This window comes from Gopherus flavomarginatus, chromosome 5 (assembly GCF_025201925.1).
Source record: "Gopherus flavomarginatus isolate rGopFla2 chromosome 5, rGopFla2.mat.asm, whole genome shotgun sequence".
NCBI lineage: Eukaryota > Metazoa > Chordata > Testudines > Testudinidae > Gopherus > Gopherus flavomarginatus.
In genome coordinates, this window is record NC_066621.1 from 161,916,153 (window position 1) to 161,938,625 (window position 22,473).

The window sequence follows — 22,473 nt, forward strand, 5'->3', positions numbered from 1 at the left end:
AAAGGGAAAAAGGCACTGTTGCTAGGCAGACCCCAGGAGGCAACAGAGAACCTGCAGTTCAGACAAAAAACACCGGAGGGCACCCCAACACAAGAAAACAGGATGTCACAAAAACCAGAAGCAGTACAGCTCGAAGCAATGGAAAAACAGATAGAACTGCTCAGAACACAGATGGCCAGAGATGAGGCAACTCACAAACAAGAGATGGAAAGGCTACAAAAACAAGAAGAAGCCAAAAATGCAGCCCACCACAGAAAACTACAAGAAGAAGAGGTGGCCCACAAAATGAAACAAGCAGAAGAGGTAGCCTACCACCGAGAAATGGAAAAACAAGAAAAAGAAAGTGAAGAGAGGGAAAAACAGAGAAAACATGAACTGGAATTAGAAAAGGCTAAGCAACATGCTCCAGCCAATCCTAACAACCCTTCACCAATTATGGTTCCACATCCCAAGAAATTTCCCACCTACAAGGCAGGTGATGACACTGAGGCCTTCTTAGAAAATTTTGAAAGAGCCTGTCTTGGGTACAGCATCCCTGAAGACCAGTACATGGTAGAATTGAGGCCACAGCTCAGTGGACCCTTAGCAGAGGTGGCAGCTGAAATGCCTAAGGAGAACATGAACGACTATAAACTTTTTCAAACCAAGGCCAGATACAGAATGGGGATAACCCAGGATCATGCCCGTCGGCGTTTCAGAACCCAAAAGTGGAAACCAGATGTGTCATTTCCCAAACACGCCTACTACGTTGGGAAAAATTATGAGGCCTGGATATCAGGAAACAATGTTAAATCCTTGGAAGAACTGCACCTCCTCATACAAATGGAGCAGTTCTTGGATGTTGTTCCTGAGGACATAACACGGTACATACAAGACGGAAAACCCAAAAATCTCACGGAGGCGGGGGAGATTAGAGCCAAATGGACGGAAGTGGCAGAAAGCAAGAAAACTACTGTCAAGGGGAACGAATACCCCAGGGGGCAAACCGACCATAAACCCTACAACCGGGGACAGCCAAAGACCCCACATACAACCCAAGTAAAGCCACAGACGCCCTGTTCTTCCACCTCACCAGTCTCCAGTAACTCACCTCGACCCAGTGACCCATCAGATGGAAGATGCTTTAAGTGTAATGAACTGGGACATATCAAGGCCAACTGCCCAAAGACCGCCAACCGAGTGCAGTTCATTACACCACCATCACCCAAAAGATCCCCAGGCCCAGATGCCTCTCAAATACCCTTGGAGCAAAGGGAAAATTTGAGAGTGGGCGGAAAGAAGGTTACTGCATGGAGAGACACGGGGGCACAAGTGTCAGCTATCCACCAATCCTTTGTAGACCCCAAATTCATCAACCCAAAGGCCCAAGTGACAATTTACCCCTTCATGTCACAAGCTGTAGACTTGCCTACAGCTGAACTGCCTGTCCAGTACAAAGGCTGGGCAGGAATGTGGACTTTTGCAGTCGATGACAATTATCCTATCCCAATGCTACTGGGGGAAGATTTGGCCAACCAGGTGAAGCGGGCCAAGAGAGTGGGAATGGTTACACATAGCCAAACCAGGCAAGCTTCCAGACCCATTCCTGTTCCTGAGCCGTCCACAGGGGCCTCGTCTGTGTTACCAGAGACCCAGACAGAGGTAGTGGACCCGGATTCCATGCCAACCACTGAAACAGCCACAGCGCCTCCAGTCCCAGGCCCGGAACTGGAACAGCAACCAGCACCAGCAAGTGCAACCACATCTTCACACTCAATGCCAGAGGGCGCCAGCGAGCCAGAACTGGCAGAAGCAACAGACAGCCATACCCAAAAGGCTCAGCCAGAGCCTGAAATACCCTCAGGTGCGCCAGCGGAGAGCGGTTCACCAGCAACGGAAACAACCCCATCACCTACATCGCTTTCAGAGGGACCAAGCCCAAGTCCACAGTCTGAGGAAGAACTGGTGACCCCAGCCTCAAGGGAACAGTTCCAGACTGAGCAGGAAGGAGATGACAGCCTTCAGAAAGCTTGGGCGGTGGCACGGAGCACCCCACCGCCTCTCAGCTCTTCTAATCGATCCCGGTTTGTTATAGACCAAGGACTTTTATACAAGGAGATTCTTTCTGGTGGACACCGGGAAGAATGGCAGCCGCAAAAACAGTTGGTGGTTCCAACTAAGTACCGGGGGAAGCTCTTAAGCTTAGCCCATGATCATCCCAGTGGCCATGCTGGGGTGAACTGAACCAAGGACTGGTTGGGGAAGTCCTTCCACTGGGAGGGGATGGGCAAGGACGTTGCCAAGTATGTCCGGTCTTGTGAGATATGCCAAAGAGTGGGAAAGCCCCAAGACCAGGTCAAGGCCCCTCTCCAGCCACTCCCCATAATTGAGGTCCCATTTCAGTGAGTAGCTGTGGACATTCTGGGTCCTTTCCCAAAAAAGACGCCCAGAGGAAAGCAGTACGTCCTGACTTTCGTGGACTTTGCTACCCGATGGCCAGAAGCAGTAGCTCTAGGCAACACCAGGGCTAACACTGTGTGCCTGGCCCTAACAGACATTTTTGCCAGGGTAGGTTGGCCCTCCGACATCCTTACAGATTCAGGATCTAATTTCCTGGCAGGGACCATGAAAGAACTGTGGGAAACTCATGGGGTGAACCACTTGGTTGCCACCCCGTACCACCATCAAACCAATGGCCTGGTGGAAAGGTTTAATGGAACTTTGGGGGCCATGATACATAAATTCATCAATGAACACTCCAATAATTGGGACCTAGTGTTGCAGCAGTTGCTGTTTGCCCACAGGGCTGTACCACATCCCAGTTTAGGGTTTTCACCGTTTGAACTTGTGTATGGTCACGAGGTTAAGGGGCCATTACAGTTGGTGAAACAGCAATGGGAAGGGTTTACGCCTTCTGCAGGGACTAATGTTCTGGACTTTGTAAGCAACCTACAAAACACCCTCCGACACTCTTTAGCCCTTGCTAAAGAGAACCTAAAGGATGCTCAAGAAGAGCAAAAGGCCTGGTATGACAAACATACCAGAGAGCGTTCCTTCAAGGTAGGAGACCAGGTTATGGTCTTGAAGGCGCAACAGGCCCATAAGATGGAAGCATCATGGGAAGGGCCATTCACGGTCCAAGAGCGCCTGGGAACTGTGAACTACCTCATAGCATTTCCCAATTCCTCACTAAAGCCCAGAGTGTACCATGTTAATTCTCTCAAGCCTTTCTATTCCAGAGACTTACAGGTTTGTCAGTTTACAGTCCAGGGAGATGATGCTGAGTGGCCTGACGATGTCTACTACGACGGGAAAAAAGACGGTGGCGTGGAAGAGGTGAACCTCTCCATAACCCTGGAACGTCTGCAGCGGCGACAAATCAAGGAGCTGTGCACTAGCTTCGCCCCATTGTTCTCAGCCACCCCAGGACGGACTGAACGGGCATACCACTCCATTGACACAGGTAATGCTCACCCCATTAGAACCCCACCCTATCGGGTGTCTCCTCATGCCCAAGCTGCTATAGAACGGGAGATCCAGAACATGCTACAGATGGGTATAATCTGCTCATCTACCAGTGCATGGGCATCTCCAGTGGTTCTGGTACCCAAACCAGATGGGGAAATATGCTTTTGCGTGGACTACCGTAAGCTAAATGCGGTAACTCGTCTGGACAACTATCCAATGCCACGCACCGATGAGCTATTGGAGAAGTTGGGACGTGCCCAGTTCATCTCTACAATAGACTTAACCAAGGGGTACTGGCAAGTACCGCTAGATGAACCTGCCAAGGAAAGGTCAGCATTCGTCACCCATGTGGGGGTGTATGAATTCAATGTCCTTCCTTTCAGGCTTTGAAATGCACCCGCCACCTTCCAGAGGCTGGTAGATGGTCTACTAGCAGGACTGGGAGAATATGCAGTTGCCTACCTCGATGATGTGGCCATTTTTTCAGACTCCTGGCCCGAACACCTACTACACCTGGAAAAGGTCTTTGAGCGCATCAGGCAGGCAGGACTAACTGTTAAGGCCAAAAAGTGTCAAATAGGCCAAAACAGAGTGACTTACCTGGGGCACCAGGTGGGTCGAGGAACCATAAACCCCCTACAGGCCAAGGTGGATGCTATCCATAAGTGGCCTGTCCCAAGGTCAAAGAAACAGGTCCAATCCTTCTTAGGCTTGGTCGGGTACTACAGGCGTTTTGTACCACACTACTGCCAAATCGCTGCCCCACTGACCGACCTGACCAAAAAGACCCAGCCAAATGCAGTTAACTGGACTGATGAGTGTCAAAAGGCCTTTACTCAACTTAAGGAAACGCTCATGTATGACCCTGTACTCAGGGCCCCGGACTTTGACAAGCCATTCCTAGTAACCACGGATGCATCTGAGCGTGGTATAGGAGCAGTTCTCATGCAGGAAGCAACGGATCACAACTTCCATCCTGTCGTGTTTCTCAGCAAGAAACTGTCTGAGAGGGAAAGTCACTGGTCAGTCTGTGAAAAGGAATGCTATGCCATTGTGTACGCCCTGGAAAAGCTACGCCCATATGTTTGAGGATGGCGGTTCCAGCTACAAACTGACCATGCTGCACTAAAGTGGCTTCATACTGCCAAGGGAAACAACAAGAAACTTCTTCGTTGGAGTTTAGCTCTCCAAGATTTTGATTTTGAAATTCAGCACATCTCAGGAGCTTCTAACAAAGTAGCTGATGCTCTCTCCCGTGAGAGTTTCCCAGAATCCAGTAGTTAAAAAGTTTTCTTAAAATGTAAAAGTCTGTTAGTTATATACTTAGTAGTATATGTAAAAAGGTGCATGTGTTGTATTAACCTGTTTATTGTAAAGTTCTAGGAGGAAATCGCCGCCAGTGAGCTTCCCCACTGTCTGCAATTTGGGGGGCATGTCATAAACAGATAGCTAAGGGTTAATGTTCTTTTACCTGGAAAGGAGTAACCTGAAACACTTGACCAGAGGATCAATCAGGAAACAAGACTTTTTCAAATCTGGGTAGAGGGAAGTTTGTGTCTGAGTTCTTTGTTCTTTGTCTTCTGTCTGTACTCTCTCGGCTATGAGAGGATTTTTCTGCCTCCTGCTTTTCTAATCTTCTGTTTTCCAGTTGTAAGTACAAAAGATAAGATAGTGATTTATATGGTTTTTATTTTGTATTTACATGTGTGTAGTTGCTGGAGTGTTTTGAAGTGTGTTCTTTTTGAATAAGGCTGTTTATTCATATTTCTTTTAAGCAATTGACCCTGTATTTGTCACCTTAATACAGAGAGACCATTTTTATGTATTTTTTTCTTTCTTTTTATATAAAGCTTTCTTTTTTAAGACCTGTTGGAGTTTTTCTTTAGTGGGGAACTCCAGGGAATTGAGTCTGTAGCTCACCAGGGAATTGGTGGGAGGAAGAAGTCAGGGGGAAATCTGTGTGTGTTAGATTTACTAGCCTGACCTTGCATACCCTCTGGGTGAAGGAGAGGGGTGTGGGGGAGCTTGGCTCTCTCTCTCGGTACCTATTTCCAGGACTGGAAATAGGGAGGGTGGAATCCCTCTGTTTAGATTCACGGAGCTTGCTTCTGTGTATCTCTCCAGGAACCCAGGGAGGGAACACCTGGGAAGGAGGAGGGGGAAGAGAAATGGTTTATTCCCCTTTGTTGTGAGACTCAAGGAATTTCGGTCTTGGGGTCCCCAGGGAAGGTTTTTGGGGGGACCAGAGTGCCCCAAAACACTCTAATTTTTTGGGTGGTGGCAGCTTTACCAGGTCCAAGCTGGTAACGAAGCTTGGAGGTTTTCATGCTAACACCCATATTTTGGATGCTAAGGTCCAAATCTGGGAATATGTTATGACACCTTGGCACAAAAAATGGAAATGTGCTAATAAAGTTTGCGGATGACACAAAGCTCGGGAGGTATTGCTAACACAGAGAAGGACCGGGATATCATACAAGAAGATCTGGATGACCGTGTAAACTGGAATAATAGTAATAAGATGAAATTTATTAGTGAAAAGTGCAAGGTCATGCATTTAGGGATTAATAACAAGAATTTTAATTATAAATTGGGGACGCATCAGTTGGAAGTAGTAGAGGAGGAGAAGGACCTCGGAGTATTGGTTGATCACATAATGACTATGAGCCACCAATGTGATATGGCTGTTAAAAAAGCTAATGCAGTTTTAGGATTCATCAGGTATTTCCAGCAAAGATAAGGACATGTTAGTACTATTATATAAGGCACTGGTGAGACCTCATCTGGAATACTGTGTGCAGTTCTGGTCTCCCATGTTTAAGAAGGATGAATTCAAACTGGAACAGGTTCAGAGACAGGCTACTAGGATGATCCGAGGAATGGAAAACCTGTTGTATTAAAGGAGACTCAAAGAGCTTGGCTTGTTTAGCCTATCCAAAAGAAGGCTGAGGGGGGATATGCTTGCTCTTTATAAATATATCAGAGGGATTATTATCAGGGAGGGAGAGGAATTATTTAAGCTTAGTACCAATGTGGACACAAAAACAAATGGATATAAACTGGACACTAGGAAGTTTAGACTTGAAATTAGACAAAGGTTTCTAACCATTAGGGGAGTGAAGTTCTGGAACAGCCTTCCAAGGGAAGCACTGGGGGCAAAAGACATATCTGGCTTTAAGACTAAGCTTGATAAGTTTATGGAGGGGATAGCCTACTTTTGGCAATTAATTTAGTAATTGATCTTTGATTATCAGCAGGTAAATATGCCCAGTGGTCTGTGATGGGATGTTAGATGGGTTGGGATCTGAGTTACTATAGAGAATTCTTTCCTGAGTGCTGGCTGGTGAGTCTTGCCCACATGCTCAGGCTTTAGCTGATCACCATATTTGGGGTCGGGAAGGAATTTTCCTCCGGGGCAGATTGGCAGAGGCCCTGGAGGTTTTTCGCCTTCCTCTGCAGCATGGGGCATGGGTTACTTGCTGGAGGATTCTCTGCAGCTTGAGGTCTTCAAACCACAATTTGAGGACTTCAATAACTCAGACATAGGTTAAGAGTTTGTTACAAGAGTGGGTGGGTGAGATTCTGTGGCCTGCATTGTGCAGGAGGTCAGACTAGATGATCATAATGGTCCCTTCTGACCTTAAAGTCTATGAGTCTATGAATCTATGAGCACAATGGGGCGGGGAGTGGTGGTACAAAGCACGAAGGAGCTTTTGCTCAGAAACTGTTCTACTGACAAACTACCCAAGCCCAGAATGATTCCTCTGGGAGCAAAGCGGGGCTGTGATCCTTATGCCCAGGGACTGATGAATTAGTAGCACATCACCTCAAGACTCCATTGGCTGAGAGATTTCTCCCAATGTAACTCAAATGAGAAGCAAATCACATGCCTTGCTGTCAGCTGTGCCTGACTTTCAGGATGCCAGTGGAATCTCTATGTCCAGCGAGCTCATGTTGCCACAGCGTTTCAGGGTCAGCCCTTGCGGATCTAGGGAGAAAAGCCGTCCGGCACTTTTCATGTCTATTTGTAAGAGTGCTCACCCACCCAGAGAAATGGGCCCAGGAGAGCAGGAAAAGAGTAGGAAGGCCCACAGCTTCCCCTGGAGCAGTGTCTGATGAATTATCTCCTCAAGTGTGACTCTGAGACAGACCCAGTTTCAGACCCTGCCTCATTAGCTCAAGCCGCAGGGACTTCTGCTTGTGGTGCACTCCCTGGTAAGGTGGCCAGGATGACACCTGTCACATATACAGAGGATCAGTCCCACATAAGTGCCAAAATTAGAGCATCATCTGTCTGGAGAATAATTAGTATGCGAAGAGCAAATGACAGCAATTCTAGGCAGGAGATATATCTCTAGAGAGATACAGAGATAGCTCCTTCCTAGTGTCCTCATCTATATCAGAACTCGAGTGTGATGCTTTTTAAAGAGCATGGGAGAAGATGGAGATCACTTCCCAGTTATAAAGTCAACTTCCTAATATAGATTGTGTAGCAAAAGCTCTTTTTATGGTACTAGATAGCAGAGACAATAAAGAAGCAAAATTTAAAAGCACTTATCTTTAATACTAAGAGTTGATCATATAGTAACTATTGCTAATTTTATGAGCTTTAATAACCTATACACAGAGAGAAGCTACAGAAAGCATGAATATTTAATAATGAGAATACAGAAGGGCTAATAGCAGAAGCTGAATTTGCATCTTTTACCTGAAGTTAGACAGGAAGCTATAATAGCAAAAAGTAATGTCAGGTTTGACTGAAAATAATGCTTTCTAATGGTTTTTGGTCCCTTCAGTTCAAGTTTCATATGATGGTCAGAAATATACATATATTTTTATATAAATATAAACTCTGGTGACTGACACCAACAAAGAATTTGCCTCATGGTGTTTCATGGTATATTGTATATTATCATCAATCAAATAAAATAGTGTAAATGCACAAAGCTGACTTCCCCGTACTTGGAGCAGGAGGAATATAAAAGGCACTGGGGAACTGTTGGCAGTTTTCTTTACTAATATTTTGGCCTATTTTAAGAAGACAATACAGATACTCTTTTACTGAGGAAAAATGGAGAAATCAGTATGTGAATGAGAACGGAAGCTATTTTATGTCACCTTAATAAACATACTATATGAAACAAGATATACTGAAAAAACAAATAATCAAAAATGTAATATCTGGCGTTGGCAGATGAGTGGGACTTTTGGACTTTTTGAAGGCCAATAGCTAGCCTTTGAAAATAGTTGCCTTCTCCATAGAAAGTAGGAGGCGTACTTTGTATTTTTCCAACGGACCAGAGCTATCAAACTTTCAGCACAGCAAAAATGCAATGCCCTGTTGAATTAAATGGCAATGACATCTTTTAGCCCATTGATTTATGGTTACTTCAGGGTGCTAGCTGCTCCAGAGTCTATCTGCTTGTTAGGATGGGTAGCTGACAGCTCCGTACACAGCACTTTTCCAGTATGCATTTGTACAGCTACGGGTAGGGCATGATCCTGTACCCACTAAGTCCCATTGACAGCCGACCATCGGTGAATGATGGTGAGATCCCGGCTGCGTTAAAGTCAATGTCAAAACATCCACTGACTTCACTTGGGCTAAGATTTCACCTGGAACGTTGGTCCCACTTTTGGTTCAGGCTATTTGGGGTCCAATCTTGTCATTGCAGGACAGCTCACCTCAGTCACACAGGCTGGGGGAGACAGTGGCCAACACACTCCTAATGGACATCCTGCCACGCCTACTCTCCTACCCCCTCATGCTTTCACTGTACTGAGCAAGCATATAACCAAGTGTCTCTAAATCTGCCCCCCAGCACCCATGGGCCCCTCTGATATGCCACCCAGGCTGGATGGTTATGCTTGTGTTACCATGTCAGGTTCTGTGACAGGGTTTCTAACAGGAAAGCTGACAGCCTCTGAAATAGTGCAGCATGAATTGTGCCGGTCTAGCACCACTTTCAAACATAAAGCACAATCAGTTTTACCTCGGTAACCTGCCATTGTGCCATGTGGTTCTGATATCTTTACTACAGCTTTCATTAACGGGCCATCATTGTCAGAGAGCATCAGTGTGGTCACATGGCCAGTAAGGATTTGCTGAGAGGGTCTTGCACTGTGTCACATGAGCGTTACTAAGTATTGTGCCTAGAGAGGATTTAAGGCAGGGTCAGTTCTCCTCTCCCACAAGTTTTAGACTGGTCTGACTCCATTTACACAGTGTGACTGAGGTGAGAATCAGGTCTAGAAACTTTATAATGACAACTAAGGGTGGTGACCCAGTTCTGACCTCACTGAACCTCCTCTCATTTCCCAACAGAAGAGCTTCCCCCACCCCTCAGAGTTTAGGAACAGTGTGGGGAAGGAGAACCCCTCAGTGCACCTGCTGCCTACCAATTCCCAGTTTTCTCCAAAGACCTTGCCAAGACCCCAACACACCGTTGGCTTTCCCATGGTTTATAAACCCAAGCTTGTAGTGCCAGAAGGGACCAGTGTCATTATCTAGTTTGACTCCACCATAGCACCACCAGAGAACCTTGCCCAGGGGTTCCTGTACTTCGGGGTGAGGTAGAATAGACCTGTTAAATAGACATCAAGTCTGAACTTACACTACAAGGGATACAGAATCCCCCGCAGCCTGTTCCAATGGTTAATTTCCCTCTTTGCTCCCTCACAGACGGGCAAATACTTTCCTCTAGCGCCCAGAACACCCTGATGATTCTGACATTGGAAAAGGCATGGTCTTGTTTGATCACAAGACTTTGAGTCAGGATCCCCAAAAGCTCATCTTGGCTCTGACCCTGATTCACTTTCTGACTAGAGGCAAGGCACTAATCTGTCTATTTCCATTGGCTGAGTACTTCCCCTTTAAATGTCTTACTCTCTGACTTATGCCATGGTGTATGGGGCCGATTGATGCACCGAGCTCATCCATGCCTGGGAAAGTCTGAAGTGGAGCAAAAAGGGTGCATCAGGAAGGGAGAACTGGAGGCCCAGAATCCTGTGGTGAAAGAGGGCGACAGTCCCTTATTGAAGGAAGATGAGGCAAGAGGTTGTAAAGGATGGAGAAGCAGTGGCCATAGTGCTGGTCAGTGTGAGAGAGGGTGTGTTAAGTCCTGGCACCCAAAGATTTGCAACTGTGGATGTCTAGGGGCAGATCCTCATCTGACGTAAACAGTCACAGCTCCACTGACTGCAGGTAGCTATGGCACTTAACACCAGCTGAGGATCTGTCCCTAAATTCTTACCCCATGTGCACTTCTGAGCCTCCATTGTTGGTGTATCCTTGAGGATCTAGTTTGTTATGTCCCGGGGTTGGGAGGAGGGGTATTTTCCAAGGGCATGAACTGAAACACAGCGGGCAGCATTCGCCATGACTCATCTTGGTGACACACCAGTGAGTCATCACTCCCAGAGTGCAGCTGGCCTGAGCTCCATACTTCCGGGCTGAGATTACCCCGGTGCTCCAGGGGACTGGGTGCCTCCCTCACTGCTAATAGACGATGTATCTAAATCCCCCAAGCTGCTCTGGATGTCTCAACCCGCGAAGAGATCATGTGATTTGGAGAGTCACCATTGCCCACATTGAACATTCCTGCTATGGCACCTGCTGCACTGACAGTCCGTAGCCTCTTCCAAGGCTGTTTGGGGAGCAGGTAAAATTACCCAGTGACAGAAACGGTCACCTCCTACTTTGAAATGAGTCATTTGTCTCTGAACTCATTTCCTGTGATCAACGGCTGTACAAGAACAGTTCAGAAGAAAGATTTTCCGTTTCATTTCCAACAAAACTGTTTTTAAAATATCTGTTGTGCATTTGAAAGAACACTTTAAACTGTGATGACCTTTTGGCCTGTTCAGCTGATATCTATAATACCACTGGCTTCAGACTGAAGCGAGACAATTATAACTTCAGTACCTCCTCAGTTAGACATGGATTAGTATTCACGGTGGGAGTGCGTAGAGTTCTAGTACACTTTCTCCTAAACTTTCCATATAACTCCTAGTTACGGGCTCTTGTGATACTCCCTTTGTGAAGAACCACCCTGTATCGGGAGGAGGACAGACAAGCTGGGGATTTGCTGAATGCTCCCATGGAAATGCTGCACTGGCTGTGCATTACCTTGCCGCTAGCTTGGTCTCTAGTTGGATGTTCTCTTTTTGCTGTCCTCTGGCACAGCCAGTACAGTTACTCTGTATGGTGTCCCAGGTGACTTCTTTGTAGGCACCACTGCTCAGTTGGCCTGGAACAAACTCTGAGGAAAAAGGGAATTGTCCTGGAAGTCATGCCGATGGCAGAAATCCCACTAAAAGAGCTCTGAGTGGCTCAACTGGGTCGCAGGTGCGGAGCCATCCCTAACAAATGACTTGCTATTGGACATTCTATTCTTCTATTTCACAGATTCTAAGACTAAAAGGGACCACCACCAGCAGCAGCTGGTGTGACCTCCTGCCTAGCATGGGCCAGAGAACCCATCCTGGTAAACAGCACAGGGATGTGAACTTTGTCCAGCAGGACCCAGTGTATGGCACCCTGGCTAATGGTCACCCATTAACAACAGCATGCTAAGATTTATCACTTAGCCAGTTCCAATCCATTTAATATATAGCAAGTTATTTTTGTATTGTGCTCCTTTCTAATTGGAAAGTCAGATGGTAGGGAATTCTTAATTGTAGGGTAGTAGCACCTAACGATTCCAGCTCAGGTCCGGACCCCATTGTGCTAGTCCCTGGACAGAGACAGTCCCTGCCCCGAGTGCTTTACAAACTGCGTTGCTGCCCTCGCTCTCTCATCATGTGCAGAACTGAACATCGGTTTGAATTCCCAATCGTTGCTCCGCTCTTCCCTGTGTATTGCGCCCCTTCTGTTTGCTTCCCACAGACACATGCAAATGGGGTTTTGTTCAACCAAATGTTTGGGGAATGGCTCCTCTGCAGGCAAAACCCCATTTGTCTCCTGTCTGGTCTATGCTTTGCTCACTGCTAGTGCTGGAATTGCTCCCTTGCTCTGCTACGGTGCTTCAGTGGCCTTGTCAGAGGGTGCCAAGGAAATAATAGCCTGGGAAACAGGTGACCAATCACACACTGTGGATAATAAATAGTCAGAGCAAAAGACAGGTAACATGAATAGTATGAGAAAAATCCTTTGCCTCAAATACATTCACACAATTGTTAAACAAACAGGTTAATACAAATTAAAATATGTGTATGAATAATGTATGAATAGAAAAAAAAAGCAGGAAATCAGCCAGACAAATCTTTTCACAAAAGGAGTAGAAAAACTCACAGAATCCATTATAGGGGAATTGCTAGATGAGACCATAACGCAATGTGATGAGATTACAATTCTATATGCTATGTTACAGGTTGTTTTTCCCTTTTTTATTCCCATGTAAATGATTAATCAAAGTAACTTTCCCTGGCACCATAAGTACAGAACCTAAAATCCATGCTCAGATATTCCAGTGATGGGCATCAACATCAGAATGTGGAATAAAGGACAGAAAATATATGATGGTGCCTGGAGCTTCAGATGCAGAGCTGAGGAATGTATTGGATGCCTCTTACAATAATTACATACAGCTTCTGGAGTGTCAGCTAATGCACTTGCAACTCAGATCACTTTCAGCCTATAACCCCCCATGACATATGAAATGCCGAGATGATTAACTTTACTAAATGATCTTTGGTGCACAGTCACCTTTCTCTTTTGCTCAAAGAGCTCTCCTGGATACCATTAACAAGTGCCGTCTACGTGATTTTTCCAGTGTCCTTATTGACCTTTGCTGGTGACGTTCATAAATATAGGACTGAAGCTCTTCTTGATATTGAATAACTTTCTACAGCGAAGGGGATTAGTGCATTCGAGCAGTCAGACTGTGAAACAGACATCACTCTTCAGCTCATTATAAACAGAAATCTGATTTTATTTCTGGACATGAAAAAGTTTAAAATATTTCAGTTCAGAAAGACAGGTTTAGTTTTCACCTCTGGGCTCCTAAATGCAACAAGAGAAAACATAGTCAGTTGTTTTTCAAACCCAGCTTGCTACGAAGGTGGTGTAGCTGAATTGCACTGCTGGGCTCTCATAGACTAATTGATTTAAGGTCAGAAGAGATCATCAAGAACATCTTATCTGACCTCCTGCACATTGCAGGCCTCAGAACCTCACCCATTGTCTTTATTTGCTGTCTTCTAAACAAAATAGAAACTAGAGGAACTACTGTGACAAGAGAAAGAAGTCCTTGTTGGTGCTTCATATCCTTCTGTGGTAGGAAATGAGGCCTCTGGACTTTTATGGGTTTTATTAGCAGGACCTGAACTGAAAATACAGATCGGTATGGCAATTTCTCCAAAGTTTGGGGGCCAGCAGAAGTGGGGTGGGATCAAGTGTTCCATTTTTGGCAGGTGTGCTTCTCTTGCTATACCAACACCCATGCTATAGGTAGAGAACAGATCAGCCCCCTAGTCAGAGCTAGAACTAATCCACTGGACAGGTGCAGTCCTACACAGTCCACCTAGTAAGCCCCAGGCAGAATGAGCTGTGATAACCTAATGTAGAGATGAGCAAAGCCTGGCTCTCTGTGGTTAGGACAATGATTATCCAGGTCACTTTCCTAGCTTGTTAATAAAGTTCCAACCCATTTAAAATGCAAGCAGAGTGTACATTTTGATAGCCTTTTGAGGCAGTGAGTACCATCAGAGAAAGAGGCAAATGTAAAACCAATGGCAACACACATCAAATCTATATGCATTCAGCACAGGCCTGGGCATCATCCCAGCATTGTTACATTATGGCTTATTGTAAAAAAAAATTACATGTAGAGCTCCCTCATGGGGTGTGTCCCCCCACAGGCAGCGAAAGGTTTTTTCTTGTGGGCCTGAGGCCAATTAAGTCACCTCACTGCAGCGGGAGGGTAGACCAATCTCACTTAGAGATGATGTTCAGCTTGTGGAGGAGCTGGGTGGTGACTGTGAAGGCTGGAAGTGTGGAGCAGAAGGGGGCTGCAGAGAGCACAGGAACGAACTCTGTGATCACTCTCTGGGACTGAAATGGAGAAACTGGGAGGGTCAAGGGAGAAGTTGGCCCTGGTAGCCTCTCTTAGACAGAGCAGTCTGGCAAAGAACCCAGAGAGATCACAGGAGCCACGAGGTGAAGCAGACTCTGGCAGTGAGGAACTCTGATAACAGAGTAGGAACTGGGCTTCCAGGGAGAGAGCCCTAGGAGGGGTCCATTTGGGGAACAGAAGAGAATGAAACGTCAAGACCAAGGAGGGCAGAAGGAGGTTTACATTTGTATTCTGAGTTGGGATTTTTGGGGGGAGAGGATTCCCAGGGAGATCCCTGTGACTCCTGACCCTGCAAGATGGGTGAGCCTCAAGAGGTGAGGAAAGGATGTTGAAAATCATTTTCCTGGTACATGTATCAGGTTTACCACGACTCATTTTCCACACAAGCATTCCTTTATTAGTCCAAAGGCCACTTGGTGCTGGTTACATCCAAAGGACAAATATAAGCCTATTCACACTGTATTCTAGCTACAATACTGGCCTACCTATTGGCCAAATATTCAAAATGGGATTGGGACTGGGAGATACCTTCTCATCATGGCTCCAGAGTTCTGAGAAAGAAACCCTCAGGAGGTCCCTTCCTTATGGGGAAAGTGGTGGATGTGATATTCCTTGACTTTAGCAAAGCTTCTGATATGGTCTCCCACAGTATGCTTCCCAGAAAGTTAAAGAAGTATGGATTTGATGGATGGACTACAAGGTGGATAGAAAGCTGGCTAGATTGTTGGACTCAACGGATAGTGATCAACCGCTAAATGTCTAGTTAGCAGCCGGTTTCAAGTGGAGTGCCCCAAGGGTCGGTCCTGGAGCCGGGTTTGTTCAATATCTTCATTAATGATCTGGAGGATGGCGTGGACTGCACCCTCAGCAAGTTTGCAGATGACACTAAGCTGGAGGGAGAGGTAGATACGCTGGAGGGTAGGGATAGGGCTCAGAGTGACCTAGACAAATTGGAGGATTGGGCCAAAAGAAATCTGATGAGGTTCAACAAGGCGGAGTCCTGCATTTAGGACGGAAGAATCCCATGCATTGCTACAGGCTGGGCACTGACAGGCTAAGCAGCAGTTGTGCAGAAAAGGACCTGGGGATTACAGTGGATGAAAAGCTGGATATGAGTCAGCAGTGTGCCCTTGTTGCCAAGAAGGCCAATGGCATACTGGGCTGTATTAGTAGGAGCATTGCCAGCAGATTATTCTGGGAAGTGATTATTCCCCTCTATTCAGCACTTGTGAGGCCACACCTGGAGTATTGCATCCAGTTTTGGTCCCGCTACTACAGAAGGGATGTGGACAAATTGGAAAGAGACCAGCGGAGGGCAATGAAAATGATTAGGGGGCTGGGGCACATGACTTATGAGGAGAGGCCGAGGGAACTGGGGTTATTTAGTCTTCAGAAAAATAAAAGTGAGGGGGGATTTGATAGCAGCCTTCAACTACCTGAAGGAGGGTTCCAAAGAGGATGGAGCTTGTCTGTTCTCAGTGGTGGTAGATGCCAGAACAAGAAGCAACGCTCTCAAGTTGCAGTGGGGGAGGTTTAGGTTGGATATTAAGAAAAACGTTTTCACTAGGAGGGTGGTGAAGCACTGGAATGGGTTACCTAGGGAGGTGGTGGAATCTCCATCCTTAGAGGTTTTTAAAGTCAGACAAAGCCCTGGCTGGGATGATTTAGTTCGTGCTGATCCTGCTTTGAGCAGGGAGTTTGACTAGATGACCTCCATAGGTCTCCTCCAACCCTAATCTTCTATGATTCTTCACGTTGGGTGGAAATTCTCTATTGAAACTGGTTTTCTACAGAAAACTGTTTGTTTGTTGTTCTTGTTTTTTAACCAAATGTGTGTGTGGAGGGGAGGCATTTGTGTGTGGAAAATGTCTGCCTGCTGTGGAAAAATGTGCTTGTCAAGGAAGAAGTGAAAACAAAAAGCTTTTCCAACAAAAACTTTCAGGTCTTTCAATTTTGTTTTGTTTTTTGACAAAAAAATGAAAATTTTCAACAGAAAGAAAAATATTTTTCCAGCTAACATTAATTAAATATAATGTGTAAGAAAATATTTTAACATCAACACAAACAACATGTGCACTTGATGAAGCAAAACTACTTGAATGATTTTTTGCAGAAAGCAAACACAGCAATATTTGCTAATACATCAGTTGGCTGTTCAAAACCCAAACTCTAGTACATACTTGTACTTTTTTTTATAGGAGGTGGTAAATAGGTTGTAGGAATTGCTCCAGAACCATGAGAGACAGAGTGGGTGTGGTAATATCTTTTACTGGACCGACTTCTCTTGGTAAGAAAGACAAGCTTTCAAGCCACATGGAGCTCTTCTAGAACCGTGGACATGCATGGTGCAAATCTGTCCAGGTACTATTTTAGGAAATGAATTTTTGAGCTTTCAGCACACATTGCCACTAAGTCTGCCACGGAAAACCAGCTTCTAAATTATTAGGCAGCCTAAACTTTTCCTCAAATTTGAATATTTTAGGAAAACAGAATTAAGTTATAAAACAAGTGGTATTTTTGTAAATCAGAACTGTCAATGAGATGAATGACTTTTATATATTATGGCATGAGAAACCCCTTCAAAGCACTTTCTCTGCCACAATGGGTGTCCACAATGCACCAGCAGTGCTCTGCATTAACTAGCCTCCACTCTTCAATTTACAACCCCGTTATTCTCTTGCTTCTCATTTCACTTGTTCTCTGTGTGCTTCTTGATCCTGGGTTCCATTTCATTCTATGACGAGCTCCTGGAAGCCCCTTGGTAGTGCTGTTTTTAACATATTGAGAGTCTCTGTGGGTCATTTCTCCAGCCCAGTGCCAGAGACTGTTTAATCTGAAGCACAGTCTAGCTGAGATTCCAATACAATGTAATGGAAGAGCAGAAATTCAGAACACTATGGTGTCAGTGCTGACACTCAGCCCAGGAAAACCAGCGATTATCTTCTCCTCCTCCATGGCACATGGTTATAGGTCTAGATCTGTGGTGGGTTAAATGAGATCACAGCAATGCATAGCACCTGCTCTTGGGCATGGGAGCTGAGAATTGCTGTATCTGTCTCATTTCCACAGGAATAATCGCCTCCTTAGTCACCGTTAAAAGGACAGAAGGCCGGATTCCCTGCTGCCCTGCACCTTGCGCTGTAATTTCCTTCTCTGCAGACTGAGCGTAAGCAAGTGACCATTCTGTTCTGGCAGCTTTTACAACCACTTTGCTCTCATTGCACAGTTGCCAATGAAGACACATGACGCAGGGCAGAGGAGGATCATAACAGTGATTCATTCAGGGTAACAGCTGCCCTGGCTCCAGCAACAAGCATTTTTGGAGGCGAATTAATGCCAAAGAGGGACATGGCCTTTGTGCAGGGTCCCTGGAGTGAGGGGAAAGCTGAGAAATCTTTGCTCTTCTTTGCTGGTGATTAAAAGCCTCTGTGTGCCCTACAGATAAGTGCACAGTATAAGCCATCCAGCTGTGGCATCACAAAGGGACCTATTAAGCAGGGAAAGCTCACAACACAGTTAAGAGAGGGTTTTTTTTGTCTTTTGTCTATTTACCTTTTTTTCATTCTGTGTTTTAATTTCTTTTCTCCTTCCTTCTGCGGCAGAAAAATGCAAAAGACAATACTTTCCACTGGTTCTGAGGGATTACAAAACCGTCCCGCTGCCAGGGACTGGCCCAGTGGGCTGCCAACTAACCGCTGTTATTTTTATTCTAGCTCATACTCCATCTATCGTCATAGAGATCCGGAAATGAGTATTGATCAGAGCAGTGGAAAACATGTAATTTTCCCTTCACAGGAGTTTATGCAAATGTTTCCCTTGATTTCAATGCCCCCAAGGAAGTCTTTTCACTGAAGTTTGCTTTCAGACAAACCTGACATTCACAACTAAAGTCCCACATTTAACCTAAAGCAAACAGAACCACAAACTTTGCCCGGTTTGATGAGAAGCCATAAACTGGGACCAAGCTGGCTTGAAAAGCTGATGAACCCTAGAGGTTTTTCCCCCAGTTCCACTCTGAGTTGCGAATCTGTAACAAATTTCTCAACCAGGTGAGCTGCTCGCAGTGTCAGGTTCCACACTGCACACAGACATAGGGTTGACTACAAGTGCTGGAGTCAGCATGACAATTTCAGTGGGACACTGGACTGTCTGCAGTATCCTCTGCCACATGGCTGGAAACTGGACAGACAGCAGTAGATCAAAACACATTTAAATGTAGGTGGAAATAAAATAGAATAGCAGAGACAGGAAAGCTCGAGTGTAACTATTTCCTTCTCTCCATATGGATTATGAGCCCAGAACTGGGCTCTGTATGTCAGCACCAGTAGCAAATACAGAGTAAAATAACCTCCTACCTCCTTCCTTCTACTTGAGATCCCTCCAAAGGTAACTTTATGACTATAAATGTAGCTGCCAATTAGAAATGTTATTAGACCTATGCATTTTTTTAAGACTTATTAGACCTGGGGCTGAAAGGACTAATGTTATCTTGGGGTGCATAAATGGGAGAGAGGACTATCCAATGCCCAAGGGGAAGAGCAATCTTTTTTTCCCACTCCCTGGGCTAGGTGTCAGTTAGTTGTTTTTTCTTAGTTTAACCCCAACATTTTTCAAATGTTTTGGTTGGGCCAAAGCTCTCTCTCATTCCTGTCTCAAAGACAAGCCAGCAAAACCAACGGCACAGCTGTCTCTGCACAATCAATAGCATCCAGAGTGCTTGGTCCTCAAGTCTCACACTGACTCTCCAAAGCTGGAAATCGTTTATTCAGAATTCAGTAGCCAATGGGGAAGTCAGCAGTTCCTTAGGAGCCATCGGTTTGTCATCATCATACTCTGAGAACTGTAAAATGACTATTTCCAAAATAATAGCGGACAGTCTGGAGTCTGTTTGAAACTGGACAGATTCTTTAATCAGCAGTGGCTCAATACCTGCTGCAGGTTTCCAGCCTCTGTACACTGCACATGTCCAGCCTCCACTGGGTACTGTGAGGCGCTGGGCTAGACAAGATCCTGCCCTGTCTCAAGTGTGCAGAGAACTTTCCATTTTGATGGAAATCACTGGCATCAAACGGAACAGAGCTCAGACAATCTACAGCAGATGCATGGCCCCATCTCTGAACTACCGAGGAAGGTCTAGAATTTCTGGGGGAAGATGGGGGCGGAAGTGGCTCTGTGGGATAAAATCATAGAATCATAGGCTTGGAAGGGCCCTCAAGAGGTCATCTAGTCCAGTCCCCTGCCTTCATGGCAGGACCAAATACTGTCTAGACCACCCCTTATAGACTTTTATCTAACCTACTCTTAAATATCTCCAGAGATGGAGATTCCACAACCTCTCTAAGCAATTTATTCCAGTGCTTAACTATCCTGACAGTTAGGAAGTTTTTCCTAATGTCCAACCTAAACCTCCCTTGCTACTGTTTAAGCCTGTTGCTTCTTGTCCTATCATCAGAGGTTAAGAAGAACAATTATTTTCCCTCCTCCTTGTAATAATCTTTTATGTACTTGAAAACTGTTCTCATGTTCCCTCTCAATCTTCTCTTCTCCAGACTAAACAAACCCAATTTTTTCAATCTTCCCTCATAGGTCTTGTTTTCTAGACCTTTAATCATTTTTGCTGCTTTTCTCTGGACTTTTTCCAATTTGTCCACATCCTTCCTGAAATGTGGCGCCAGAACTGAACACAAAACTCCAGTTCAGGCCCAATTAGTGCAGAGTAAAGCAGAAGAATTAGTTTTTGTGTCTTACTGACAAGACTCCTGCTAATACATTCCAGAAGGATGTTCTCTTTTTTTGGAACAGCATTACACTGTTGACTCATATTTAGCTTGTGGTCCACTATGACCCCCAGATCCCTTTCCACAGTGCTCCTTCCTAGGCAGTCATTTCTCATTTTGTATGTGTGCAACTCAATTTTCCTTCCTAAGTGCAGAACTTTGCATTTGTCCTTACCAAATTACATCCTATTTTCTTCAGACCATTTCTCCAGACCTTCCTCCCAGTAAATAAGGGAGTAAATTGTTCCCTATGAAATTTGTCCCAGCTGTTCCTGGATCAGCCAAAGGGAGCCACTGGACAGCAGTACCAAGGACTCCCTAGCATGGTCCTTCCAAACCTTCCCAGATCATGGCCACCCCCATGTATGTAATGGTCTAGCCCTCCTCTCTGAGCAGGAAATTGGCAGTGTCTTATGAGGACATGTCCACTGTATATTTCACAAGAGTTGTCTCTGCTGCTTTGGACAAATAGATTTGAGTCCTGCTTTTCTTGCATCACTTTTCAGGGGAGATTTTCAACAATAGAAATAGGCCTATACAGGCACCTGACTACCATCAACTTTCAATAACATTCAATCAGATACATACAAATAGTACAATAGGAATAATTCCGTATATCCAGAGGCTTATCCCTTGTTAATATCAACCTACTCTTCTAAATGAAGGTCAGCCCATTGCGATTCAGTTAGCCCATGAATGGATCACAGGGGCTGGAGGCTCCAGAGATTATTTTACCTCTGTATTTTACACTGGTGCAGGCTCTGCCAGAAGCAGTTCTGGAGCCCACAATTCAAGAAGGATGTTGATTAATTGGTAGAGCTCAGAGAAGAAGCAGAGAATGACTAAACGATTAGAAAACGAGCCGTAGAGTCATAGACTCAAGGAGCTCCGCCTACTGAGTTTAACAAAGAGAAGGTTACGAGGTGACTAGATAACACGTAGCTACATAGGGAACAAATATTTGACAATGGGATCTTCAATCTAGCAGAGAAAGGTCTAACACGATCCAATGGCTGGAAGTTGAAGCTAGACAAATTCAGACTGGAAATAAGGATTACATTTTGAACAGTGAGGGTAACTAGCCATTGGGGCACCCTACCAAGGGTCATGGTAGATTCCCCATCACTGGCAATTTTTAAATTAAGTTTGAATGTTTGAAACAAGTCACAGTTATTCTGCTGCCTTGGTGAGTTATTATTCGTTGCTCCTTGCTTTGTTTAAAAGTCATAATATCTTTTTATTAGCATCTATGTGAAGAATGGATTTCTGAGTATAGCATGGAATTCCTACTCTCATCTGTAACTGGCAGCATCTCATGCCACCTGCAACTTGCCTCTGCAGTCTGACTGGCAAAATACCCCTTGGGAAGAGCATCGCCTCCATTCATAATCCAGCCAAGCTGTTTCTGGAGGGTGCAGAGAGAGAGATGGATGCAGCTTCAGAAGGGTTATCAACAGATACCTTTTGTGGTACCAGATGGAAGCACTTACTCTCAAGTAACGAATCATAAAAACGTAGTCTCTTTTTCAAACTAGGCTAAGCAATGGAAAGGAAGGGACCTTTCTCTATCCTATAGCAAATACGGGTGTCAAATAAGCTTTGGAGTCTTGATATCAGGCACATCTTTACAAGAGTTTACACATAATTAGTAGGGATTTGTCAAGAGCTGCCTTCTTCGCAGAACCCTTCCATATCCCAAACTTTGGGGATCCGAATAAAATAGACTTTCATCACCTCTGTGTTTGTTTTGTAAAGCTAAAGACACCCTGTTTTTCTCATCACAGAGGCTGGAGAATGCACACACATGCACGAAGAGGAACTTATATCTAATTCCCCATGGTATTGGTGGCTGAACGAATGGGGAAGCTTCTAGAGCTCATTGCAGAGGGGTAAATACTGGACTGGTTTAGAGGAAGCTCTCATGGCCCTTCCAGAACTCTGTGTCTCAGGGAACGTACATCTCAGCAGATGCTTTCACTCTGCTCAGATCTTTTACAAGACTGTCCCTAGACCTCTGAAAGTTTGCAGGGTCCTTCATGTCTAATAAGTTGAGCATTTTCAGCCAGTGTTTAGGTGTGTGTCTGTCTGTGTCTGTGTGCTCACATCTCCCCCAAAAGGATTGAAGAGTGTTTGCATGGAACATTTTTGGGAAATATGTTGGAAAAGATCACTAG